The 27481-nt window shown below is 47.5% G+C and overlaps 1 protein-coding gene across 4 annotated transcripts in view; it reads left to right on the top strand.

Annotated features, from left to right (window-relative positions):
- Positions 1-27481, top strand: part of numbl (NUMB like endocytic adaptor protein) — a 198504-nt gene that overhangs the window by 103084 nt on the left and 67939 nt on the right. Inside the window, exon 1 of one of the 4 annotated variants that reach the window (XM_068018919.1) lies at positions 24700-24802. The exons of the other annotated variants lie outside the window; for them this stretch is intronic. The gene's annotated coding sequence lies outside the window, so the exon portion shown is untranslated. Of the gene's footprint in view, positions 1-24699; positions 24803-27481 lie in introns of those variants that run through there. 4 annotated transcript variants of the gene reach the window in all.

Raw genomic sequence — 27481 nt, 5'->3', positions numbered from 1 at the left:
CACTCCTGTGCGTTACTGAGGGAGTGCTGCACTGTCAGAGGTGCCGTCTTTTGGATGAGTCATTAAACCGAGGCCCCATCTGCCCCCCTCAGGTGGCTGTAATAGGTTCCATAACCACTATTGGAAGAAGAGCAGTGGAGTTCTCCCCGGTGTCCTGACCAATATTTATCCTCAACTAACATCACTAAAACAGATTATCTAATCATTATGACATTGCTGTTTGTGGGAGCTTGCTGTGCGCAAATTGGCTGCCACGTTTCCTACACGTTACAACAATGACTACATTTCATTAGCTACAAAGTGCTTTGGAATGTCCTGAAGTTGTGAAAGGCGCTATATAAATGTACATCTTTCTTTACACTGACCTAGATCAGCCCAGACTGGGGAGGTGGTGGGAGTGGTTATAGCTTTAGAGGTAAAGTAATATCACTCCAGTACCTTGCCCAGTGTGAGTCAAAATACTGAGTGTCGGCAAGGTCACTGAGAGGGGAGCAGCACAAAAAGACCCAATCCACAAGGCACAAGTCAGGAGTGTGATGGAATACTCTCCACTTGCCTGGTGGGTGCAGCTCCAACAACACTCCAGAAGCTCGACACCATCCAGGACAAAGTAGCCTGCTTGATTGGCACCCCATCCACCACCTTCAACATTCACTTCCTTCACCACCAGTGCACAGTGGCAGCAGTGTGTACCATCTACAAGATGCACTGCAGCAACTCAATAAGGCTCCTTCGACAGCACCTTCCAAACCCGTGACCTCTACCAACTAGAAGGACAAGGGCAACGGGTGCATGGGAACACCACCACCTGCAAGTTTCCCCCCCCCACCAAGCCACACACCATCCTGATTTTGGAACTATATCGCCGTTCCTTCACTGTCACTGGGTCAAAATCCTGGAAATCCCTTCCTAACAGCACTGTGGGTATAACCTACCCCACATGGACTGCAGCGGTTCAAGAAGGCAGCTCACCACCACCTTCTCGAGCAATTACGGATGGGTGATGAATGCTGGCTTTGTCAGCCCACATCCCAGAAGGAATTAAAAAGCCCCTCCCGAAGAGGATTCAGCAAGATCACTGGAGTGGAATCCCTTGCTGCCGGCTCTGTCCCACCCTCTCTCTTCCAAGCAAGACCCCAACTGATTTCTTTGACCTTTTACCCAAGTATTTTGCCCTTTTCCCCCTACCCGTCACCTGCAACCAGGTCACGGAGAGAGTTGTTGCTAACACTCGTGGCCTTCTCTCTGGTGAATGTCTCCCCAGTGACCAGTGCTGCCCCTTTTCAGATTGGCAGCTAATCTAGAGAAGGAGTCTGGCTCCAAACCTGCCTCCTCACCAGCTTGGCAGCTGTGTGTCCTTTCCCATATTTGTGCCTGCATCATAAATGGCAGATGGTGAGGGGGTGAGCTGCTGCTAAGGTGTACACCTTCTCTTGTGGCGTTAGGAAGTGTGTGTGTGTCAATGAATGCTTAGCCTGGCCTAAATCCAAATTGTGAATACAAACTGCGCCCGGACATCTGCTGTGTTTGTTTCCACATTTGTTTCCTGTGGCTAGTCTGAAAGGTGGACTCGGCCTCGAGCAGGGGGCTTCCGTTCAGCTGCCCATTGTGTACCCTGCCCAACTGTTTATGTTTCACACTTATGAATGTGAGCTGCTGGGGAGTGGGACATCCTTTGCCTTCGCGCATTGAGTCGGGTATCCCGTGCTTTATGTGTAGAGTAAAGCTCCCCACCACACCCTGGCATGCCCTGCCCTGCGATGCGACTGAGCCACAATGCTGTGAGAGTGTTACCTATTACCACTTCACGCATGTTTTCCCTTCCTCTTCAGAAGGCACAGAGAGGTAACGATCTAGGAACGCTGCCTGCCCTCTGGGATGTCCTCTAACCCACCATAGTGCCCACGAGCTACTCAACCACGGAGGTTGCACAGAACCCGATCCGAATTAGCTGGCATTAGCACAGTGACCACACTTCAAAACAAAACATACTGCATTGGCTGTAAAGCACTTTAGGACATCTTGCGGTTGTGAAGGTGTTAACTAAATGCAATTTCTTTCGTTCACATGCAGCGATGATTCTGTGGGAGAAAATTGTACACGCACGATCCCACAAGCAGCAATGTGACAATGACCAGATAATCTGTTTCTACTGATGTTGGTTGAGGGATAAACATTCCCTGCTCTTTGAAATAGTGTCATGGGATCTTTTACATCCACCTGAGAGGGCAGGTGGATCAATTTGGCCACACCACTGGTTGCTGTGCCTTTACCTGTCTAGGTCCTAAACTCTGTCCTCCCCTCTTTCTCTCTTTTCCACCACCCCCACCTCCCTCTGCTTAAGATGTTCCTTAAAACCTGCCTCTTTGACCAAGCTTTTGGGTCACTTGCACTAATATCTCCTTATGTGGCTCGGGTGTCATACATTGTCTGCTAATTGCTCCTGTGAAGTACCTTGGATGTTTTTGTAGCTTTAAAGGTGTTCTATAGATGCAGGTTGTTGTTGTCTAGTCCTATATTCCCACATAATCTTACTTTTGATCAATGTTTCCACTTATTTTTGTGAGGGGGAGGAAGGTGTAGGACCATTGATTTTTAAAATACTTTTTTGAAAGTGGGGTATGTTGTGAACTCTCGAAGGAGAATGGGAGTTCGGGAGAGTGTCAGTTCTTCTCTGAAGCAATGGGCAGGCAATGTCTCCTTCATCTGAGAGGTTTGGGGGGATGTGGGGGGTGGGGAGGAGCAGACTCCTCTCTGAGCACAAAAGCAGAAGTGTGGCTTTGAACAGGGGGCTCGGATAATGGGTATTCCTGGCTCGTCTGTGTGCGGCCTGGAGTGTATGAAAGCAATTTGTCAGCCTGAGGTTAGGGGTGGGGGGGGGGGGGGGGGGGGAGGGTGTTGCAGGTTAGATAATGAGTAGATGACCTGTGTGTGCAGGATTTGCAGATTCCAGCCCTATACCCTCCGCCTCTCCCAAAGTAAAGAGAGTGTTGGGCTGACAAACTCTACAGTTCAGTCAGCCAGGTGCTAAATTGCACTCTATAAAGTTACACACGATCCTATCTGATAAAGGCACAATGCCAGGAGGCAATATGTCAAGATACAGATGTCTTTCGCGTGAGATGTTAAAACCGAGGCCCCATCCGCCCCTCTTAGGTGAACGTAAGGATTTCCGTGGCCACTATTTTGAAGAAGAGCAGGGGAGTTCTCCCCGGTGTCCTGGTCAATATTTATCCGTCAACCAACATCACTCAAGAAAAAAATAGATTATCTGATCAATATCTCATTGCTGTTTGTGGGAGCTTGCTCTGCACAACTTGGCTGCTGTGTTTCCCTACATTGCAACAGTGGCTACACTTCACAAAACAGTATTTAGTTGTCTGAAAAGCACTTTGAATTGAATCTAACTTTGGGAGAGGGACCGCTTTAAAAAAAAAAAATACCCGCATCATTCCAAAAACACGAATTGCATTTAAACGTCACTAATGGGATTGGCCATCGAATCATTTAGAAATTTATTCCTTGTATCTTAGTTTACTTATTTATAATTGGGTTTTAAGAATAATGGTTGTGAGTTACATGTCCAAATCTTAAGAGAGGGATTCCCAATGATTTATATGTGGAATAATGGATGCTCAAGAGGGAGTTGCAGCTGGAATCTAATCCGGGGATTTCAGACTAATGGATACTTGTAAAGGATATCCGGGAGTCTTTGCAAGCAGTAATCCTATCCAGAAGTGCAGATGACTTCATCCTTGAGGCGTGTGGCTCATGTGGTTTGTAGTTTATTGTCTGAGTATTGGGAATGGGATTGCAAGGAAACAATGACTCTCTCTGTGCCTAAGTTCCAAAATGCACCCTGTCAGGGGAGTGAGGGACTAACTGAACGGCGCCCTTAAAGAGCTAGCACAAGCAGGGAGGGGGCGAATTGCCGCCCTCCTGTGCTGTACATTCTACAATGGTCCTTCAGAAATTCGTAATGTTTCCCCACCCCCAAGGAACTGCGAGGTGAATTGGTCTGTGGTAATCACATTCTGCCCAGACTCTGCGATGGGCTGCCTTGTGTAGACCAATCCCACTACAACAACTAAGCTACTGTGTGACCTGTATTTGAGTTGAACTCGATGAGAAATAATTTGTTGTCAATTTTGGAAATTTTTATATGGGAGGAGCGAAAAGGATTTTGTGTTTGAGAGGGTCAGATTGTTTTTTCCCCATCCCCTCTGACGGTGGGGTCCACACACATATGGGAAGAGTGTTGGTGGGGCTATTCAACCAAGTGAGGCCACAGCAGAACCTGTTTCTGTCCCTAAGCCAATGGTCATCATGTGCAAATCTAGTAGGAGGTGACATAGTGACTGTGGGGGGGTGGGGGGAAGGACTCCTGGCCCTCTTTTTCCCCCCCCCAACCCCCCACACCTCTCTCAGATCGAGAGATGATCAGGGTAGCTGTCATATCGCTGTCACCATTTGCCTGAGATCAACCCCCCCCAGTTTGGGCAAAGGTCAGGAAATGAAATCGGGGCAATTTATTGATCTCTATGGGCTCTAATATACTTAGGTCCCAAGCACTGCAGATGCATGAAGTTGCATATCTGTAAAGAGGGGAGGTGGACCAAGAGGCTCTTGCCCTTTGCACCCATCCTAGAGTTATATCACGGACACACTTCAGTTGAGGGGCGGATATATTTTGGGTGCACTCCCTGGGTAACGCTATGCGTTGGCAGGGGCAGCAATTTGTACTTCAGAAACCAAAGAGGGCGGACGATTGTGCTCCTGTAACCTGCGGGAAGTCCCCTACCCACCCCCTTCCCCCCCCCCCCCACCACCGCACCCCCCGACCTTTCTTTATTTAAATATTAATTTAATGGCCCCAGCCCACCCTACGTCCATGTATTGAATGTCTGGTTGGGACGTGTCTTGAAAGCAAAAACAGCATGAGCAGGAATGAACTCTCTACTTTTAGCCCACTTGAAACACATCGAGTCTGCCAAAATGAACCTCCCCAGCAGCAGCAGCACAGAGTCCCTACACATTGTTTGGCGCTGGGAAGATGGCTGCATTCCAGGAAATGGTAGACTGTTAATGACTAGACCTAATGCATCCCCTCATACTGTTAACATTATTGTCAATTCAAGGTTTCCTGGCACAATAAAGTGCGCTTATTTTATTTTATATGAAGTAGGAAGCTTGCTTTCTTCATTCCGTCTCCTTTCCTTGCTAGGGTTGGGATCCGCCTGCACTGTGCAATCTTCAATATCCCACCTGCCCCAAGTAGGCACCGCTGGACTGGAATCCAGACAGCGAGTGGCTTAGCTGGGAGTACTCTCGCCTCTTGAGTAAAAGTTGTGGGTTGAATATCCTGCCGACATTCCCAAGGCGAGACCCTAAATCCACACGGGCACCGGCCTCACCGGGACTGCTGAATTTTACAGAGGCACTGTCCCCCGGGTGAGCTGTCGATCGAGGCTGCCTGCTCTGCTGACTTTTCTTTTAAAAATAGCTGATTTGCTGTTTGTGGGATCTTGCTGTGCATGTGACAGTTCCCACGTTTGCCAGTCCATACGCTGTTGAAAGTCCGCTAATGGAGTGAAGTGCCTTTAAGTGTGTTGAGATGCAACACACAGAAAACAGTACGCCCACAAACATGCATCAAGCTGCTCCCTCCCCACCCCATCATAAAGAACTTGCATTTACATAGCGCCTTTCGCAATCTCAGGACATCCCAAAGCACTTTACTGTCAATGAAGTGCTTTTTGAAGTGTAGTTGCTGTTGTAATGCAGAAAATGCCAATTTGTGCACAGCAAACTCCCACAAACACCAAGGTGATAATGACCAGATAATTGGTTTTGTATTGATTGAGGGATAAATATCAGTCAGGACACCAAGGAGACCCCCACCCTCCTGCCCAGCGAATAGTGCTATGGAATCTTTCACGTCTATCTGAGAGGGCAGACGGGGCCTCGGTTTAACATATCACTTCTGACAGTGCAGCACTCCCTCAGTGCTGCGCCGGGAGTGTCCACCTAGATTTTGTGCTCAAGTCTCCTGGAGTGGGACTTGAACCCACAACCTCCCCAGGTGAGAGTGCTACCAGCTGAGTCACGGCTAAATATGGTGAGCCAGCTCTGTGCGCGGCAGTCAAATCTCTATATTGTGCAGCAGAGCCAGGCTGCGCTACAGCCAAGGGAAGGGAGGGGAGGGGAGAGGACAGTGAGCTGGGGTGGGGTTGGGTGCAGTGCCTGCTACAGACTAGATTTAAAGACTAGGTATAAATGTAATGTTGCATTAACAAACTCCCTCCACCTGCCAATATAAGTGCAGCTGATGTCGCCGCCTTGCTGTTGGCTGCAGCCTGTAGCAGACCAGCAGCTGAGGAAACAATTCTATGTTGACTATTTGTCCTGCACCTCCCACCCGCTTCACCATCCACATTTTTCCCTACAGCTGGTGAAGATGGGCTGAACCCACAGCTGGTGTCGGCTCAACTTGAAGCAGCTGCTCACTCAAAGCAATGTTAGTTGTTATCTCAGCCTGTCTGTCTCTTTCTCCCCTGTGTGTGTGTGTGTGTGTGTGTGTGTGTGTCTCTTTCTCTCTTTCCCCCCCCCCCCCCCTTTTCTCTATGTGTACGTCTCTCTCTCTCTCTCTCTCTCTCAATTTTAATACTTTTGCCAACCCCATGGGTTGCACTCAGCTGTTATGAAGCCTTGACTTTCCCCATGCTGATTAAGTCCAGCCTGCTGTGCCTGGACAAAGGGTGATTGGTTGCACCCCAGCCCATGCCTGATCTTCTCCAGTCTGTCCCGGGGGTGGGGGGTGGAGAGATACTTGCTTCACTCCGAATGGGCTGAGGGGGCCCCAGAGTAAATTAGACACTGGTTCTGGGTGGAGACCAGTGTCGAACGCCTGCGGCCCATTGTTCAGGCAGTGACAAGTCACTCATCTGTGGACAGTGGCATCATTAGGAGGATATTTGTAGGGGAGGAGGAGGGGTATCCCGATGGCACCCACAACACTATTGTGGCTGACACACGATCAGGTTCCCCTTCACATAAAGGGTCCAAAGTCATTTATATTAATCATTTCAAAGATCCAAAAAAAGGCCTATCGACCATCTGTGGTCTCGTAACCACAATCCTTTTCTTGTTTATGCATTTGCTTTTTTTTAAAAAGAAACCTCTTTTGGGACAGCTGTGTACTCTTTGTGAAGCTTAAATCCAACCAAGAAGGATAAGTCTTGCACAAGAGTAAAGATTAACATTCCTCATTTGAAAGGCTCTTTTCTAACAGGCTTAGGGTCACCCTGGGCTTCTCGTCTCCCTTGGTGGGATTATCGAGCCAGGTTCTTCTGCTGCAAGGTTTGCACGGATTTATCGATTCTGAGTGGCCCGGCACTGATCTCGATCTCCACTTAATTCTCCTCTGCGCCAAAATTGGTTCTATTATTTAAAAAAGAAAGAACTTGCATTTTATACAGTGCCTTTCACGCCCTCAGGACGTCCCAAAGCATTTTGTAGCCACTGCTGTAATGTAGGAAACCTGGCAATCAATATGCACACAGCAAGCTCCCACAAACAACAGTGTGATTTGTTTTTTTTGTGATGCTGGTTGAGGAATAAATATTGGCCGGGGCACCAGCGAGAACTCCCCTGTTTTTCTTGGAAATAGTACCGTGCGATCTTTTGCACCCACCTGAGAGGGCGGTGGGGGGAGCCTTGGTTTAACGTCTCATCCGAAAGACGGCACCTCCAACAGTGCAGCACTCCCTCCGTACTGCATTGGGAGTATCAGCCTAGAGTTTGGGCTCAAGTCTCTGGAGTGGGAGTTGAACCCACAACCATCTGACTCAGGCAGGAGTGCTACCCATTGAGCTATGTCTAATGGCAAACTGTAGCATTGCAACTGTAAGTCATTCCAGCTGCAATCCTGTGTAGTTTGGGGGGCCTGTGCAAAAGCCATCTCTCTGCTTGGGCCTGGCTCTGGTGAGCAGGCTTGCGAATCATCTTCTTTTCCTTCAGGATCTTTTTTGATGTGCTGTGGTAATTTCCAGCTGCTGTATATTTGCATAACAAAAATTCTTTTGCATCTGCTTTCCCACCCCCCCCCCCGCCCCTCCCCTTTGCTCTCTACTCCTTGTTGAATGGTTTACTAACCAGGCCTCCTCACATGTCCATCTGGTCAAAATATCCTTCTGGCAGGCACGCAGGGAGGGAGCTGAGGCGTCTGTTGTGTCTGTTCCTGTTCCAAGCCCTGCTGTGCTCAGGGCCCTCCAGTCGCCAGTCAGATGCTCATTGGGGCATTCTGGATTAAACCCTGCAGCTTCCCCCTGTGATAAGGGGTCACTGAGAGCCTGAAGAGGCAAACAAAAGATAGCAGGATTCGTAGACCAGCCTGCAGCATTGAAATTCAAAGAGCCCAGCCTTGAGGCTGCATTTATCTTCAAACACCGCTGAAAGTTGCCATGACTACAGCAACGTGGCTGTAGGGGGCTGAGAAAGAAAGACTTGCATTTATATAGCACTTTTCACAACCTCAGGATGTCACAAAGCATTTTAGAGCTAACGAAGTACTGTTTTGAAGTGTAGTCACTTTTGTCATGTAGGAAATACAGCAGCCAGTTTGTGCACAGCAAGCTCCCACCAATGAGCTAATAGCCAGATAATCTCTTAGAGATGTTGTGTTGAGGGAGAAGTATTGGCCCAGGAAACTGGGGAGCACACGCCTAGTTTTCAAAACAGTGGCTGCGGGATCTTTTATGCTCATCTGAGAGGGCAGTGGGGGCCCGGGTTGAATGTCCCGTTTGAAAGACGACACCTCCGACAGGGCAGCATTCCCTCAGTACTGTACCAGCAGAACCAGCCTGTATTTTTCTGCTTCACTCTCTGCAGTGAGCCTTGAATCCACAGCCTTCTATCTCTGAGGCGAGAGTGTGACCACTAGGCACAGCTCACAGCTACAGGAGAAGAGAGAGATATGGGGGCGCTATAGGGAGGGAATTCCAGAGTTTACGTCGAGACAGCTGAAGGAAATCTGTGATGGAATAGTCTTGTTGCTATTCTGCACCACTAACACTTTGTTCTCCTTCCTAAGTGGAAACATTTCTACGTCTACCCCATTGAGCCCCTTCATAATTTTAAAGATCTCTATTAGATCAATCTTCCGCCTTCTCTTTCTCTTTTCCTTAGGCAAAAGAGCCCCAGCTTATCCTGACCAGTATATCCTTCCAGTTCTGCTATCATCCATGTAATAGCTAACAATTAACAGCCTTGAATAGTCAGTTTATCAAATAGCTCAAGTCTGTGTCAGATTGACCACATTCTGAGCTTCTGCAGCCTCGTCCTTGTGAGTGGGGCAGTTTGATCAATTCCCTGTCATGGAGATGAGGGGCTGATGCTAATGAACCTCTTCAAAGCAGAATTATGTTTCCTTTTGATGTTCAGGTTTGACTGAATTCTATAAAACCACACCTCCCCCCCCCCCCCCCCGCCCCCCAAAAAAAATTTTTTTAAATGAAATTTAACACCTCGCTTAAACCCAACGTGGGATGTGGGGAGTGCTTTGCAGGGTCTGATCTACAGCCGCGATCCAGATTATGTAAGATTGGTATCCCAAGGGGCGCTGAAAGTTAAATGCGTCTTTTGTTAATTGCTGCTTTGAGTTGGGCTGTTGGATTCAGAACCTTAAGGACTAATAAAATATTAAAATGACAGCGACCCCGTATTTGTCAGCTTTCCTTTTAATGTTGGAGGAAATGAAAGCTTCTGTGTTCTCTAATCACAGAGGCCCTCTTGAACAGAATTGAAAAGCATCCCCTTAAGATTGCCATTCAGATGGTGGTGTCTGTGCCTTGCGGTGAGGTGAGGCATCATTTGGGGGTTATTTTCAGTGCCGTCGTTAGGTTTCCAATGTCGTGTGTGTGGTCTTCACCTGCAATACAAAGACCTAGAATTAGAGCAAATACAGATTTTTATTTTCCATATAAGTCTCATCCCCAGAGAATACTGGGCTGATCAGTACCAGACTAAGTCACAAGTGGTTATGGGCTGTTAATGGTAGTGATGGGGGTGGGTGGGGCAGGGGGGGAGGCGGAGCCAGGGTGTTGCTAATGTGTGGGATCTTGCTGTGTACAAAATGTCTTTATTTGTCTACACAGCTACAGTTGCTGAAATGCTGAGGAACTCTCTCACGCGTGGCATTTGTTGCTTCTGAAATGTGATATAAATGTGATTCTTATAGTTTCTTGCAAGACTGATTGCCCTCAGGAAGTGGAGTGAGAAATGATGGGATGGCTAGTTCTTTTCAGATTTACTGGGGGGTTGTGGGGGTCCTCTCACTCATGGAAGCTGAGATCCATGTTCCATTGCCTTTGCTTGTTCTGGGCGGTGGTGGGGAGGAAGGCGGGGGGTGGGTGGAGACAGAGAGAGAGAGAGCTATAAATGAATCTCCTCATTGCAGAGCTGGGCAAGACTGTGTGTTACAGGCAGGTCAGCACACACATGGTCTTGGGTGAGGAGATTGAGCTGCAAATGGATCTCGCTGGTTTGCACACATCGGCAGTATGCATTGAGGGTTTCTTAGCAACAGTGCTGGAGGGTGGGGGATTCTATGGGAGAGAAGTGAGAATGTGTTGAAAACAGAAGCCTCTGTCAACTCTCATCCCGTATTTCAAACACTGTCGACCTCAGGATCTTGCTGTTCACGTATTGGCTGTCGCTTGTCCTACATTACAACAGTGACTACAGTTCAAAAGGTACTTCACTGGTTGATCGGTGCTTTTTAGATGTCCTAAGCATGTGAACAGTGCAATATAATTGCAACTGTGAGTGTGAGAGACTGCTGGAGTTGTGTACCTATCACAACCTCTGCATCACCAACTCGTTCTTTCACACTAAACCCTGTCACCAGGTTTCGTGGAGGCACTCAAGATCACGTTGTTGGCACCAGCTGGACCTCATCGTCACAAGGCGAGCCTCTATAAACCGTGTCCAAATCACGCGCAGCTTCCACAGTGCGGACTGCGACACCGACCACTCCCTGGTGTGCAGCAAAGTTAGACTCAAACCAAAGAAGCTGCATCACTCCAAGCAGAAAGGCTGCCGGCACACAACACTAACAGAATTTCTTATCCACAGCTGTTACATAAGTTTCTAAATTCACTTGAAAAAGCCCTTTAAAACACTCCTGCAGGGGATGCAGAGATGAAGTGGGCCCACATCAGAGACACCATCTATGACTCAGCAATGACCACCTTTGGCAAACGTGAGAAGCCGAATGCAGACTGGTTTCAATCTCACTTTGAAGAGCTGAAACCTGTCATAGCCGCTAAGCGCATTGCACTGTTGAACTACAAGAAAGCCCCCAGCGAGTTAACATCTGTAGCACTTAAAGTAGCCAGAAGCGCTGCACAAAGAACAGCCAGGCGCTGTGCAAATAACTACTGGCAACACCTATGCAGTCATATTCAGCTGGCCTCCGACACCGGAAACATCAGAGGAATGTATGATGGCATTAAGAGAGCTTTTGGGCCAACCATCAAGAAGATTGCCCCCCTCAAATCTAAATCGGAGGACACAATCACTGACCAACGCAAGCAAATGGACTGCTGGGTGGAGCACTACCTAGAACTGTACTCCAGGGAAAATGTTGTCACTGAGACCGCCCTCAATGCAGCCCAGTCTCTGCCAGTTATGGATGAGCTGGACGTACAGCCAACAAAATCGGAACTCAGTGATGCCGTTGATTCTCTAGCCAGTGGAAAAGCCCCAGGAAAGGACGGCATTACCACTGAAATAATCTAGAGTGTCAAGCCTGCTATACTCTCAGCACTCCATGAACTGCTTTGCCTGTGCTGGGATGAGGGAGCAGTACCACAGGACATACGCGATGCCAATATCATCACCCTCTATAAGAACAAGGGTGACTGCAACAACTACCATGGAATCTCTCTGCTCAGTATAGTGGGGAAAGTCTTCGCTCGTGTTGTTTTAAACACTCCAGAAGCTGGCTGAGCGTGTCTACCCTGAGGCACAGTGTGGCTTTCGAGCAGAGAGATCCACCGTTGACATGCTGTTCTCCCTTCGCCAGCTACAGGAGAAATGCCGCGAACAACAGATGCTCCTCTTAGTTGCTTTCATAGATCTCACCAAAGCCTTTGACGTCGTCAGCAGACGTGGTCTCTTCAGACTACTAGAAAAGATCGGATGTCCACCAAAGCTACTAAGTATCATCACCTCATTCCATGACAATATGAAAGGCACAATTCAGCAAACGGTGCCTCATCGGACCCCTTTCCTATCCTGAGTGGCGTGAAACAGGGCTGTGTTCTCGCACCTACACTGTTTGGGATCTTCTTCTCACTGCTGCTCTCACATGCGTTCAAGTCTTCAGAAGAAGGAATTTTCCTCCACACAAGATCAGATGGCAGGTTGTTCAACCTTGCCCGTCTTAGAGTGAAGACCAAAGTACGGAAGGTCCTCATCAGGGAACTCCTCTTTGCTGACGATGCTGCATTAACATCCCACACAGAAAAGTGTCTGCAGAGACTCATCGTCAGGATTGCAGCTGCCTGCAATGAATTTGGCCTAACCATCAGCCTCAAGAAAATGAACATCATTGGACAGGATGTCAGAAATGCTCCATCCATCAATATTGGCGACCACGCTCTGGAAGTGGTTCGAGTTCACCTACCTAGGCTCAACTATCACCAGTAACCTGTCTCTAGATGCAGAAATCAACAAGCGCATGGGAAAGGCGTCCGCTGCTATGTCCAGACTGGCCAAGAGAGTGTGGGAAAATGGCGCACTGACACGGAACACAAAAGTCCGAGTGTATCAAGCCTGTGTCCTCAGTACCTTGCTCTACGGCAGCGAGGCCTGGACAACGTATGTCAGCCAAGAGCGACATCTCAACTCATTCCATCTTCGCTGCCTCCGGAGAATCCTTGGCATCAGGTGGCAGGACCGTATCTCCAACACAGAAGTCCTCGAGGCGGCCAACATCCCCAGCATATACACCCTACTGAGCCAGCAGCGCTTGAGATGGCTCGGCCATGTGAGCTGCATGGAAGATGGCAGGATCCCCAAGGATACATTGTATAGCGAGCTCGTCACTGGTATCAGACCCACCAGCCATCCATGTCTCCGCTTTAAAGACGTCTGCAAACACGGCATGAAGTCCTGTGACATTGATCACAGGTCGTGGGAGTCAGTTGCCAGTGATCGCCAGAGCTGACAGGCAGCCATAAAGGCGGGGCTAAAGTGTGGCGAGTCGAAGAGACTTAGCAGTTGGCAGGAAAAAAGACAGAAGCGCAAGGAGAGAGCCAACTGTGTAACAGCCCCGACAACCAATTTTATCTGCAGCGCCTGTGGAAGAGCCTGTCACTCTAGAATTGGCCTTCATAGCCACTCCAGACTCTGCTTCACGAACCACTGACTACCTTTAGGCGCTTACCCATTGTCTGTCGAGACAAGGAGGCCAAAGAAGAAGATGAGTGTGTCTCTCTCTCTCTCTGCATATCTCTCTGTCCCTCTCCTATGGTCCATGTACCAGCTAACTGGGATGGAGCTGCCTCACTCTCAGTCAAAACACTTGCATGAGGCTTGTGTTACTTTAATGGGCCTCTGGTATTTTTTACTGTGGGAGTGAGGTTTGAAATCCTTGCCGCTGTGTACACACTGGCCCTGGCAACAGGCCGAATTGTGCACATTGGCAGCAAGTGTTTGTCCACTGGGAAAGAAAGCACAAATGCAATGTAAAGACCTGCTTCAGCGGAGAAACGGATCGCAACAGAACTGGAGGCATGTTGAGCTTTGCAAGTGTGCCGAACCCGTGGCCCTCCGCCTCGAGGTGAAAGTGCTCCCCACTGAGCTACAGCTGCTGAGGACTATAAACTCCATAGATTCTGGGCCAGGGAACCATTGTAGGTGAATGAGATCAAGGCTGATGGCTGATTGAGCCTCAGTGTGGAACTAGATGCAGATGGCTGAATTTTGAGACAGGTTGGAGATTACAAAGGCTGGGAGGCCGGCAAGGAGAACATAGGAGAAATTGGGGGTTAAATTTGTTGCGTGTGTGCGTGGGAACGGGAGCCAGTGATCGAGAAAATCGGGCAGAGTGTGACACAAGCTGCTGACACTCATGCTCCCCTTTGCACTGATACCCCACCCCAAGACTAGAGGTGACAAAACAGTTTCAGTGGAGGTAAGGCGAGATGAGGGGGGTTGCGGAGGTGAAATTAATGCTGGTTTTTGGCTCGGATGCTATCTCTCCTTAAGCCGCTGTGCTACTATGGGAGGATGGGCATGTCTAACTGGCTGTGAATTTAACTGAAACCTGGTTCTGGGAGTGTGAAATAACTGGCAAGGGATGATCTAAAACCACCCAGGGTCTGTTTCCTTTTCAGCACTCCAGCAACAAGCCACTTAGATTCCAGGTTCCACATTGCAGAATGCTTTGTGTGTTAATACCTTGCATACCTGTCACCTGGTGATGTACTTACAGGATGGTGAGAGGGGTAGATCCTTGTAACTCTGCCAGGACTAGTTCCAGTAGTTGAAGTTCTGGTGTAACCCTTCTCTCTCCAGGATTCTAGTAATTCTGACTTGACTTTACCGAATAATTGATTCTTTGACCCATCGAATAGAGAATAATTGCCTCTTGTGATCTAATAGAAACTCTGAATATTTCTTCGTGGAAACCTGAGGTTTCTGGCTGTTATATTTATCTTGTATAAAGAATTCCTTCTTGACTTTAAACTTTATCACAACCTCCCCCTCCCCCGCCTCCTAGTTTTCCTCCAGCACATGCAATGTTACCAACTCTGGTTCAGAAAGGCAGATTATTATCTGAATGGTGATAGATTGGGAAAGGGGGAGGTGCAACGAGACCTGGGTGTCCTTGTACACCAGTCGCTGAAAGCAAGCATTCTGGTGCAGCAAGCAGTTAAGAAGGCGAACGATATGTTGGCCTTCATTGCAAGAGGATTTGAGTACAGGAGCAAGGATGTCTTACTGCAGTTATACAGGGCCTTGGTGAGACCACATCTGGAGTATTGTGTGCAGTTTTGGTCTCCTTATCTGAGGAAGGACGTTCTTGCCATGGAGAGAGTGCAAAGAAGATTTACTAGGCTGATTCCTGGGATGGCAGGATTGTCGTATGAGGAGAGATTGGGTCACCTAGGCCTATAGTCACTAGAATTTAGAAGAATGAGAGGGGATCTCATAGAAACCTATAAAATTCTAACAGGACTAGACAGGCTAGATGCAGGAAGGATGTTCCCGATGGCTGGGGAGTCCAGAACCAGGGGTCACAGTCTCAGAATATGGGTATGCCATTTAGAACCAAGGTGAGGAGAAATTTCTTCACTCAGAGGGTGGTGAACTTGTGGAATTCTCTACCACAGAAGGCAGTGGAGGCCAAGTCATTAAATATATTCAAGAAAGAGATAGATGTATTTCTTAATGCCAAAGGGATCAAGGGATATGGGGAGAAAGCAGGAACAGGATACTGAATTAGACGATCAGCCATGATCTTTGTTGAATGGCAGAGCAGGCCCGAAGGGCCGAATGGCCTATTTCAGCTCCTATTTTCTATTTTCTATGTTGTTCCTGGATGTTTCATCATGTGACGTGTTGCCCCCCCCCCCACCTTCTCCCCCCCCCCAACACTCCCACCATTGGTAGCCTGACCTCTCCACCCTCATGGTGCCCCACAATCCCATGGCTAATTGGTAAACAGATGCTTGGTTACCTGAGAGGATGGTTCTTAACTGTTAGTCAAAACAGTCTTTATTCCCCATCTGCAATATTTTTTTATAAAATATGCAGAAGGAAATTAAAAATAACATTTTTAATGCCCCTCTGATTTTTCTTTGCTGAGTGTTTGGAGATTAATCATCAGGGCTGACACTCCATTGCAGCACTGAGGGAGTGCTGCACTGTCGGCGGTGCTGTCTTTCGGATGAGAAGTTAACCCATCTTCCTGTAAGCCGTGTGAAGTTAAGTTATCTGATGTCTGTTGGGAGCGCAGATGTGGCATTACAATATCTTTACCTAGAGAATGTTGAATTTGCTACCACTCTGAGCGGTTGAGGTGATTAACATAGATGCTTTTAAGGGAAAACTGGATAAACACATGAGAGAGAAAGGAATTGAAGATATGTTGATGGGGTGAGACGGCGGCTCGTGTGGAGCATGGATTTGTTGGGCCAAATGGCTTGTTTGTGTGCTGTGCATTTTATGTAATTGGTCTCTGTTCCCCAGATTAGGGAAGGGTTGGGATGGGACAACTCGCCAGGGTTCCTGCCATTCTCTCTAAGCTGCCCATGTGCGTCACCGCATACAAACAAGTCACCCCTTTTAAGATACTGCGCAAAGGACCATGCATGTAAACGTGTAGGCCATGCACAACAAAAAGAAATTCGAGGGAATGTTAGTGCTCACTCCTTCTTTCTACCCTAGTGCAAACTGCGCGTGTACATGCGTCGGGTGAGGGCAGAACTGAGCCTGGCCGTGATGACCCTTTGGTCGAGCAGCCAACGCTCGGGCAAAGAGTTGCTCCCCCGGCGTTGGCACTAATGTCTCCTCTGTGGAACCAGCCTGGCGGGGAGCTTTTCAAAGGAGAGGGAAGTAAAGAAAACATAATTGGAGAAAGGAGCCATGTCGAAGCAACAGTCCCACTTGGGCGAGTCTTCAAGGGATGTTTTTCGGAGCTAAATGAGGAGCAAATCCCTTTGCAGAGATCTTGATGGAAAAATTACATTTTCCCTCACTCGCCTTTTTCATTAAAATCATCCCTGAACCTAGAAGATGACTTGACCCTTAATTTTTTAAAGGATCATTTTTGAAGAATTCCTGTTGACGCTGCTAAAGCACTCAGCAACAATTACTGTATATTGACCGGGAATCCCTTGTGCCTCATAACATTTACCCTGGTCCTCATTGCCATAGAAACAAGTTGCTAGGTTGCAAATCGCACCCTGTATTCCCGTGCTGTAAGTGTCTCACGAGAGAAGTTAAGTCACGCCTTAAGCTAAAAATATTTCTTAAGGGCATCAGTGAGGTCCAATAGGAAATTGGGATCTCACACAGTGCCATTCTCAAAACATCACCCTCTGTGTTTTATTAAGATAGAATTAAAGAAAAACAGATGTGCATTTACATAGCACCTTTCCCGACCTCAGGATGTCGCAAAGTGCCTGACAGCCAGTGAAGTACTTTTGAAATGCAGCCACTGTTGTAATGGAGAAAATGTGGCAGCCAATTGTGCACAGCAGGTTTTCACAATAAGTTATTGACCAGATAATCTCCCTTTAAAGTGATGTTGGTTGTGGGATAAATATTGGCCAGGACACCAGGTAGAAACCCCCCACTCCCTTCGAAATAATGGCCGTCAGATCTGAGAGGGCAGACGGGGCCACGGTTTTGACATCTCATCCGAAAGTCGGCACCTCCGACAGTGCAGCACTCCCTCGGTACTGAGCTAGGAGTGTAGGCGTGTGCTCATGTCCTAGGAGTCAGATTTGAACCCACAACCTTTTGATGCAAGAGTGCTACCCATTGAGCCACGGCTGAGGTGGATGGAGGGAGCAGTGGCAGTGGTGTAGCATAGACGGGGATCTTTTGTATTTTGACAGCTTTTTGCAAAATTTGGCTCAACTGAACCAATATTGCTCTGATAATCTACAACAGGTACTTGCACCATCTTAGAGTGATCCATCACAGAGATGGCCATTCAGCCCATCTCGACTAGGCTGATATTTTCTCCTCAAGCCACCTCGTCTATTCCCACTCTTGGAGGAAGCACTGAGGGTGGCAAGGGCACAAAATGTACTCTGGGTGGGGGACTTCAATGTCCATCACCAAGAGTGGCTTGGTAACAACACTACTGACCGAGCTGTCCAAGTCCTAAAGGACGTAGCTGCTAGACTGGGTCTGCGGCAGGTGGTGGGGGAACCAACACGAGGGAAAAACATACTTGACCTTGTCCTCACCAATCTGCCTGCTGCAGATGCATCTGTCCATGACTGTATTGGTAGGAGTGACCACCGCACAGTCCTTGTGGAGACGAAGTCCCGCCTTCCATCGTGTTGTGTGGCACTATCACTGTGCTAAATGGGATAGATTTCGAACAGATCTAGCAATGCAAAACTGGGCATCCACGAGGCGCTGTGGGCCATCAGCAGCAGCAGAATTGTACTCAACCGCAATCTGTAACCTCATGGCCCGGCATATCCCCCACTTTACCATTACCATCAAGCCAGGAGAACCCTGGTTCAATGAAGAGTGTAGGAGGGCATGCCAGGAGCAGCACCAGGCATACCTCAAAATGAGGTGTCAACCTGGTGAAGCTACAACCCAGGACTACTTGCATGCCAAACTGCATAAGCAGCATGCAATAGACAGAGCTAAGCGATCCCATAACCAACGGATCAGATCTCAGCTCTGCAGTCCTGCCACATCCAGTCGTGAATGGTGGTGGACAATTAAACAACTAACTGGAGGAGGTGGCTCCACAAATATCCCCATCCTCATTGATGGGGGAGCCCAGCACATCAGTGCAAAAGATAAGGCTGAAGCATTTGCAACAATCTTCAGCCAGAAGTGCCGAGTTGATGATCCATCTCGGCCTCCTCCTAAAGTCCCTAGCATCACAGATGCCAGAGTTCAGCCAATTCGATTCACACCGCGTGATATCCATAAATGACTGAAGGCACTGGATACTGCAAAAGCTATGGGTCCTGACAATATTCTGGCAATAGTACTGAAGACGTGTGCTCCAGAACTTGCCAGACCCCTAGCCAAGCTGTTCCAGTATAGCTACAACACTGGCATCTACCCGGCAATGTGGAAAATTGCCCAGGTATGTCCTGTACACAAAAAGCAGGACAAGTCCAACCCGGCCAATTCCCGCCCCATCAGCCTACTCTCAATCAATTAAAGTGATGGAAGGTGTCAAAAACAGTGCCATCAAGCAGCACTTGCTTAGCAATATCCTGCTCAGTGACGCTCAGTTTGGGTTCCGCCAGGGCCACTCAGCTCCTGACCTCATTACAGCCTTGGTTCAAACAAGGACAAAAGAGCTGAACTCAAGAGGTGAGGTGAGAGTGACTACCCTTGACAAGCATTTGACCGAGTATGGCATCAAGGAGCCTTAGCAAAACTGGAGTCAATGGGAATCAGGGGGTGAAATCTCTCTGCTGGTTGGAGTCATACCTAGTGCAAAGAAAGATGGCTGTGGTTGTTGGAGGTCAATCAGCTGAGCTCCAGGACATCACTGCAGGAGTTCCTCAGGGTAGTGTCCTAGGCCCAAACAACTTCAGCTACTTCATCAATGACCTTTTAATCATAAGGTCAGAAGTGTGGATGTTCACTGATTGCACATTGGTCAGCACCATTCGTGACTCCTCAGATACTGAAGCAGTCCGTGTAGAAATGCAGCAAGACCTGGACAATATCCAGGCTTGGGCTGATAAGTGGCAAGTAACATTCGCGCCACACAAATGCCAGGCAATGACCATCTCCAACAAGAGAGAATCTAACCATCTCCCCTTGACATTCAATGGCATTACCATCGCTGAATCCCCCCCTATCAACATCTTAGGGGCTACCATTGACCAGAAACTGGAGTAGCCATATAAATACCGTGGCTACAAGAGCAGGTCAGAGGCTAGGAATCCTGAGGCGAGTAACCCACCTCCTGACTCCCCAAAGCCTGTCCACCATCTACAAGGCATAAATCAGGAGTGTGATGGAATACTCTCCACTTGCCTGGATGGGTGCAACTCCAACAACACTCAAGAAGCTCAACACCATCCAGGACAAAGCAGCCGGCTTGATTGGCACCCCATCTACAAACATTCACTCACTGCACCACCGACGCACAGTGGCAGCAGTGTGTACCATCTACAAGATGCACTGCAGCAATGCACCAAGGCTCCTTAGACAGCACCTTCCAACCCGCGACCTCTACCACCTCAAAGGACAAGAGCAGCAGATGCATGGGAACATCACCACCTGCAAGTTTCCGTCCAAGTCACACACCATCCTGACTTGGAACTATATCGCCGTTCCTTCACTGTCGCTGGGTCAAAATCCTGGAACTCCCTTCCTAACAGCACTGTGGGTGTACCTACCTCACATGGACTGCAGCGGTTCAAGAAGGCAGCTCACCACCACCTTCTCAAAGGCAATTAGGGATGGGCAATAAATGCTGGCCTAGCCAGTGACGCCCACATCCCATGAATTAATAAAAATAAACTCTCCTATTGGTTCCCCACATCCTTTTAAAATTCATCTTTTGCAAGAAAACATCCAATTGCCTTTTTTTAAAATTTAAAGAGAATAAAAAGCACTATGTATTTCAACATTCTAACCACCCTATGCGTGAATATTTTTCCTCTGTGATTTATCTTCAAACTTCGCATCCTCCCTATGAGCATCAGGAATGAAGCAGTGGGCTGACCTAAGAGAGAGGCCTTTAAGATTATGAAAAGGGTTTTGACAGGGTAAACATAGCAAAATTATTTCCACTTGTGGGGGAGACCAAAGCTAGATGCCATAAATATAAGACAGTCACCAATAAATCCAATCGGGAATTGAGGAAAAACCTCTTTGCCCAGAGAGTGGTGAGAATGTGGAACACGCTACCACAAGGAGTAGTTGAAGCGAATATGCATTTTATACATGAGTGAGAAAGGAATAGAAGGATATGTTGATAGGGTGGGAGGCTCCTGTGAAGCATAATCAATAGCATAGACCAGTTGGGCCGAATAGCCTGGTTTTTGTTCTGTAAATCAATGTAAGAAAAATCTAGCATGAGTTGCCTTTCCTATCATTCATGAGCTTGAAGGTCACGCAGGATTAGGATGGAAGGGAAATAATTGATACCGGGGTGGGGGGAAGAAATACCAATAAATGATACCTCTGGTTCAACAATGAACAGAAAAACTACCAAATTTAGAGAGAACGTAAGGGTAGATAGTCCTCCACGTAACTAAACTGTTAGTGATTGTGTATTTTGATTGGTGTAATTACAGGGTATTTAGTGTTAATTACATTGTTGATTGCAGAACTAATCTGTAAATTCCATTGAATAATGGAGGGACTGCGTTACCCTGGATTAATATTGTAATTAAAGGACCCAGCATGGATTTTCTGTGGAGTAAGAAGGAACTTACATTTATTTTTGCGTCTGTTCATGACCTTAGGACGTCCCAATGTGCTTCACAGCCAGCTAAATACTTTTGAACCATCTTGGGCCTAATTCCAGGCTTCCCATATTACTCCAGGCTCAGTTAACAAGGGCCCAAATCGGGGGGTGCCCCCTGCTGCAATGTGGTAATTATTTTCCAGTCATCTTTCATGGTCGCTGAGCGAAGCTGATAACTTGGTGCCTGGATGCCTTGGAGATGTGGACTCGTGCCCACGAAGAACTTTAACGCTCTCCCAAGTAGGATTTAAGCAAGAAAGTTCCCAGACAGCAGACCGAACTGACTTGCATCCCACGTGTCTGAGTCTGAGTTGGAGTTGGCTGAGCACCTTTTTTTAGGTCATCCCAAGATTAGAGTGGGAGGAGCACAAGATCGGGAGTTTATATATTAAAGGAAAAAATTTTGAGGGGGTACATGTTACATTTTAGCCAGGTCACAAACCTGGCTTGATTTGACTTGGGAGGTGAAGGGTCAGTGCGCCAACACTGCAACGCCCTGCTAATAAAGAAACCCACAGCCACCGCCTACACCCCCCCCCCCCCCCACCCCCCGTCCCCCACAAGGATTGTTGCAGAAACTGCCACTATTTCCATACACGTTGCACCACCATCTCGAACAACAGACCCTTCTTTGGTTTCTGAGTGAAATTTTTGATCGGAGTTTAAATTGGATGGTGCACTCTCTCTGTATATGCACCGACTCCAATCTCTCCTGTTATATCTTTTTTTGTGTTCTGTTATCTCCCTATCTTGTTCCGTTTTCCTGCTTTTGTTACCACAGTGGCCCAGCCTTTAAAAAGTATTACTTAGAATTTATAGCACAGAAACATGCCATATAGCCAATCTGGTCCATGCTGGTGTTTATGTTCCACATAAGCCTTCTCCCACGCTACTTCATCTCACTCCATCAACATATCCTCCTATTCATTTCTCCCCTCTTATACGTAGCTAGCTTCCTCTTAAAGGCAGGCCACCATTTTTCTTTTTGCCTCTTGTCTCCTGAATTACTTCTTTTTCTCCCAGCTCTCGGTTGTTACTTCCTGAAGCAGCCTGGTGCCCATCTCTTCAAACTCCACAAGCTAAGGCGTAGCAGGTAGTACTCTTGCCTTGGAGTGAGAAGGGTGTGGGTTCGAGTCCTACTCCAGAGATTGGAGCGCAAAGCCCAGGCTGATACTCCCAGTGCAGTACTGAAGGACTGCTGCACTGTCAGATGGCATCTTTCAGATGAAACGTTAAACCAAGGGCCTATCTATCCTCTTGGGTAAACACAAAAGATCCCATGGCCACTTTTTCAAAGAAGAGCAGGGAGTGAGTGGTCCCTGGTGAACTGGCCAATATCAATCAAACATCACTAAAATGCAACTGATTATCTGGTCATACTCCTGTTACTGTTAGTGGGAACTTGCTGTGTGCAAATTGGCTGCTGTATTTTCTACATTGCAACACTTCTTTTTAAAAAGTGCTTCATTGGCTGTAAAGTACTTTGGGACATCCTGTGGTTCTGAAAGCTGCTATAGAAATGCAAGTCTGCCTTTCTCTTGTCGGCATGTGTGATTTGCATATGTTGCACAATGAGGATTCAGTGAGAAGTCTGCTGTCAGTGACGAGCTCCAGGCCACATTACTTGCCTGCCCTTTGGCCAGTGCTGTTACTGAAGCAATTGAGTTGCAGTTGGCTTTGTCAGTAAACCCAGCCTGTCGATTCACACGTCACTGCGTGCCCTGAGCAAATGTTTGAGAGCCAGAGAAAGTTTCCAACCGTAGTCAGCCTCCTGGGCAGATGTGCGTGTTTCTGAATGAAGTCGAGTACCTACTTGCCGTTTTAAAGAGGAACAATTGGGTCTGGTTGACTTGTCCAAACAGGAGAGGTTAACATCAGTATTGGAATTATACACGGCAAGTTTGGTGACTAGGTGCTCTCGAAGTGGGGAGCAAGTGTAAAGACTTGTTCCTTTATAAAAGTTCTTGGAACAAAGGGGAGAAAAGTCTTTATAACAAACCTCGGGACATCTCAGAGTGGCTCACTGGCAATGCATTGTTTTTTGTTGTTGAAGTGCAGTCACTGTTATGTCGGCCAACCAGCACACAATTTGCACACAGCAAGCTCCCAACCAACTGCATAAGAGATAATGACGGGATAACTTTTGCTGGTGGGGGGATAGTTTTGAGATGTTTTCTGGGGTAGGAAATCTGGTCATGACACTGGAGAGAACTTCCCTGCCAGTCTTTGAACAGCACCAGGGGATCTTTGACATCCATCAGATATTTAGTCGGGCGGGGCCTGTGTGCGAGAGGAGAGTAAAGCTACAGAGGTTTTTTTCAGTACTGCTGGTGGACTATCTGGGGCAGCACCAATGTTTCCGTCTGCTATTTTGTCACCAGATGTATTTAGGCTGACACCCTCGTTTAAAATAACACATGCCGTGATGGCGTACAAAAGGGTTAAACATTTGTGCATTTAATACCTCAAACCAGTAACGAAGATAATGGATGGGGACTTGGTGAGTTGGGAAATACACAGCCAACTTCTTAAGGCCATAGGCATAGGTTGTGAGTCAGAGATTGCGTTGACAGACTGTTAGATAATGAGGCTCCCTTTTCCAAGTAGTTGCTGAGGGAGCATTAATCCTGACTACCTCTGGTATTCTGAGAATGTGTTTTCAGGGTTCAAAGCAGTATTGAGCTGAGCTTTGCTCGTAAAGGTACGGTGTCCTTTATTACACACCAAAGCTTTTAACAAGTACCATGGACTGTTGTAGTTGTATGTTGAAAGGCAGCCTTGCATTTCTATAGCGCCTTTCACAACCTCAGCTCGTCCCTTGACAGCCAATGAAGTACTTTTTGAAGTGCAGTCACTGTTATAACGTAGGAAACACTGCATCCAATTTGTACACAGCAAGCTCCCACAAACAGCAATGTGATAATGACCAGATAATCTGGTTGAGGGAGAAATAAATAAATAATGACCAGGACACCAAGGAGAATCCCCTGCTCTTCTGAATAGCACCACGGGATCTTTTGCATCCACCTGAGAGGGAAGACACGGCCTTGGTTTAACGTCTCATCCGAAAGACGGCATCTCCGACAGTGAAGCCCAGGAACAGAAGTAAATGGGAGAGGCAGGCACAGGAAGATGCAAATTCCAGCAGCCAGGCATCAATGTAAAAAGTGCCTTGGAGATGGGGGCGGGGGGGAGGTGTTGGTGTGGGAGCAGAAAGGAGAAGGATGTTGTTAGCTCACTGGGTTACAGCGAGTTAAATGTGGGGGCGTGTGTGCTTGTAAATATAGTGTGGGTGTGGACAAACTGGCCCAGAACTCTGTCTCGGGGCAGGGATTCCAGGAAGTGCCCTGTTCCTCTCGATGGCGTGTGTCATCCTTTACTGCGTCATGTCCCAATGCTCCTGGGTGTAGTTCAGAAGGCTGGAAGGCTTTATTTTGAAGTCTGGCTGGGAAGGGGTGGGCTTGCTTGTCTCGCAATGAGAGATCCTAGTGATTACAGTGAATAAAGCCACCGGCTGCTCAGCACCTGCTGCTTATTGGAGTGCTCGGGAATTTGAATACGTATTGTGCTGAGTTGATTCTCTTCTAACCAAAGGTAGAAAGAACTGGACTTTATACAGCACCTTGAGATAATTGCCACATCATTAATTTTTGCGCAGTTAGTTTGTTTGTTTGTTTGTTGAGCGGTAAATCTTGGGCATGACCTGCTCTTCTCTGAGAATGTAGATAGGGCCTCAGTTTAACATCTCATCAGAAAGTCAGTCTGCGTGCGGGTCAACGAGTACTGCACTACTCTTTCTGGCAAAGTTTCCAAGATGTTCAGTGGACGACATTGCAGTGAAAATGTGTTGCTGTATCCCCAAATTTTACCTTTTCTGCTAAAGTAAGCAAGGAGGAAAATGACTTTTTTTAATTCGACCTTTTCGGAGAGGCTCTAGTTTCCTTTTCCCTCCTGCTCTGCCCTGACAGGATTTCACCAGCAGGTTGACAGTGGGCCAGGCTCGGCCCACCTACCTGTGGGAATGTTTCCTGGCCGACGACAGGAATGTTATGAATGAGAACGTTTGGTGTTCATGGTTTTCTAGATTAATCTGCTGACTGCAGGAACATTGCAAGGGAAATTACTTCCCTTCAAACTGCGGTTAAAAATTCAAACAACGTTATTACAGACCCTGGAATGCAAGCTGCACCTGACACTTAACAACAGCAACAACAACGTGCATTGATGTATCGCCTTTAACATAGTAAAACATTCTAAGGTGCTTCACAAGAGCATTATCGGACAAAGTTTGACACTGAGCCACGTGAGATATTAGGAATAGGTGACCAAAAGCTTGGTCAAAGTGGTAGGTTTTAAGGCGCGTCTTGAAGGCAGAGAGGTTTAGGGAGGGAATTCCAGAGCTTAGGATCCAGATAGCTGAAGGCATGGACACCAATGGTGGAGCGATGGAAATCAAAGGATGTTTTTTGTCTGGCTGGGAATTAAGAGCCCTGGATCCAATCAAACAAGAAAAGCCCCACAAGAACTTCCTGAAATACTTTCAAATTATAAAGATTGAAAGTAAAGAATGTGTAGGTGGATTTCCCCGTATGTCTCTTGGCTTTAACAGGCCTCTGGGTGTTCCATACAAGTAGCCTTGTTACATGAAGAATATTTTTGGTTACTCTTGACCCCCTTCTGTTTGTTAGCGTTACATCTTTGAAAGTAGCCTCCAACCAGGACCTAACCCTCTTTAATTGAGAACCAAGGAAGACGAAGCCTTTTGGCTTGTAAGGGTTTTGGCTGCTGGATGATGTGTGAGGCTTAGTCTGAAACAAGTAAACAAGGGGGCTGGGGCTCAGTGGATAACACTCCCACTGTTGAGTCAGTAGGTCATGGGTTCAATTCCCACTCCAGAGACTCGAGCACAAAATCCAGGCTGACGCTCCCGGTGCAGTGCTGAGGGAGTGCTGCACTGTCAGACATGCCGTCTTTCGGATGAGACATTAAACTGCGGCCCTGTCTTCTCTCTCCTGTTTCTCTCTGTTCCAAAGTTCTTCAAAGTCAAAGAAAAGATTGCATTTATATAGCACATTTCAGGGCATCCCAAAGTGCCTTACAGCCACTGAAGTAAATTTTTTGAAGTGCAGTCACTGTTGTAAGAAATGAGGCAGCAAGATCCCACAAGCAGTAATGTAATAAATGACCAGAATAATTTTTTTTTTGTGATGTTGAGTGATAGATAAATATTGGCCAGCACATTGTGGAGAACTCACCTGCTCTTCTTCAAAATAGTGCCACGGGATCCATTGCATCCGCCTGAACACACTCAGAGCAGGATCTCCACCACCGTGGGGCCCTCTCTCTCAGTACTGGAATGCAGGCTCCCCCCCACCCCCTTCCCTTGATACTGGACTGCAGCATCAGCCTGGGCTACGTGCTGAAGTCCCTGGAGCAGAGAGAGTGTCCCTTCCAATAAATGGAATTTGTGGAATAAGCCATTGTTTATGTGACCTCTGTAAACTGAGGGGAGGGGACATTCCGCCACATTCGTGGCCTAATTTAGGAACGAAAGGGAAGATATAGAGTGTTACAGTCTCCCATACAGGAAATGGTCTGACAGACTGGAATTCTGTGCTTGGATCAGAATATATAGCAGGATCCAGGAATGTGTTTGGTCTTCAGACAATGAAAACATTTGGAGGCTGGTGGAATAGGGAACATGTTGCTCTTGTCACATCCCTATGTTGACAGCTGTTATTCGATGGGTTGTTTTAGAATTCATTTTCATTCCCCACTTTATCCCCTTCAAACTGTTCATTCTGTGGGATACCAGCTGCCCGGTGATGCCTTGCTCAACCGGTTGTTCTTTCATGTGTGGAGGTTGATGTCAGCAGGCAATTCCACCATGGGATGCATCACAGACTTGATCCTGATCTTCACCTCTACAGGTCCCACACAGGCAGGAGGAGGTATAGATTTTGGGTTACGATCTGGAAATTCCTTGCTTCCTTCCTCCCTCTGCTATGCAGTCTTATGATCAATTTCAGCATTTGAAATAATGCCTTTAAGGAGAGGATGCATAACTACATGAGGGAGAATGTAACAGAAGGATGTTTAGTTTAGTTTAGAGATACAGCACTGAAACAGGCCCTTCGGCCCACCGAGTCTGTGCCGACCATCAACCACCCATTTATACTAATCCTACACTAATTCCATATTCCTACCACATCCCCACCTGTCCCTATATTTCCCTACCACCTACCTATACTAGGGGCAATTGCTAATGGCCAA

The sequence above is a fragment of the Heterodontus francisci genome, chromosome 40 (genome assembly GCF_036365525.1).
Source record: "Heterodontus francisci isolate sHetFra1 chromosome 40, sHetFra1.hap1, whole genome shotgun sequence".
In the NCBI taxonomy this organism is placed as follows: Eukaryota; Metazoa; Chordata; class Chondrichthyes; order Heterodontiformes; family Heterodontidae; genus Heterodontus; species Heterodontus francisci.
This window is presented reverse-complemented; position numbering and strand designations above follow the sequence as displayed.